Below are 1,242 nucleotides of genomic sequence, written 5' to 3' on the forward strand. Positions count from 1 at the left end.
TTTGAGTTTTTTCAAAACAAAACAAATAACAAAAACATTTAAGAAGGCTATATGCTTGAATTATCATTATAGAACATGCGATAAACCTTTTTTCAAGCCTCCTAAAATTGAGGCATTCTTCTTCTGAAAACTGTGATGGGATTCGGATATCTAAAAAACAAACAAAATTAAGATTCATTATAAATGGTCTTCATAGAACGGACGAATTAAACTCTCTCAAAATAGCTTTAAAGGCTGTCACAGCGCTGGAAAGGCGGCAATTATTACAATAAGTGAATAATAGTAGTGGTCACTGGTGTCTGGTGGTGACTGGTAAATTGATGCTGCAGTCTATCGAGTGGTGGTCTAGTGGACAGCGGACAGTGGACACTGGACAGCATAAAAAACTTTTTGTTTACTTTGCTCTCTTATATAAAAACAAACGCCTGAGATCTACGCAGCCGTATCGCCGCAGCCGTAGCAGACTGTTTATTTTAGACAAAAAATAAATTGTACAATGTCAATGAAAGCTGTGAATAAAATAGGCAAAAACAATATATTAAAATTGTATTTTTTATATATTTCAAAATATGAATATAAATACCCCAAAAGAAAGGACTTTTTTTACCAGCAGTAGTCCAGGTCTGGTCAGAAGGATCCCGTTTCTGGTCCCAACCTAGGCCCCAGGGCCCTGTTAGTGGAGGAGAGGGCCTCAGAGGCCCAGAGGCCCAGTCACCAGGCCAGGCGGGCCAGGCGGCCAGGCCTCAGAGCCAGGCTCAGACCCAGCCACTCAAAGTGAAAATGAATACTTTCAATGGCAGGCTGGGTCCTGGCAGGCGCCCCGAGCCCTCTTCTGACTTCGAGCCCCCAACAATCAAAATAAATACAAAATTTGTGTTTTTTCAAAACAAAAACAAAAACACCATGTAAAACAAACAAACAACAAAAAACTATTTTAAAAATAGTGACGTGTAAATATATTTCAGAAGGCTAATAGGCTATGTCCTATGATTGTCTCCTAAAAAATCACAGCCCTCTGGAAGTCTGGATCAGGGTCTCACTAAATTTACGATTTCCGCTACTGATAGGCTGATTCTGCTCCCGACCTCAATAGACGACGTAGTGCAAATAAAAAAATGAAAAGCACTGGGGTATTTATTTCACTATTTCCGTATTCCTCGTCGACAATGTGTGATTAAATAATTTCTGAATTATCGATACTGTCTTTCTTTGTCGCAAAATATATTCTATTCCCCTATTTTA

The sequence above is a fragment of the Sphaeroforma arctica genome (assembly GCF_001186125.1).
Source record: "Sphaeroforma arctica JP610 unplaced genomic scaffold supercont1.2609, whole genome shotgun sequence".
NCBI lineage: Eukaryota > Ichthyosporea > Ichthyophonida > Sphaeroforma > Sphaeroforma arctica.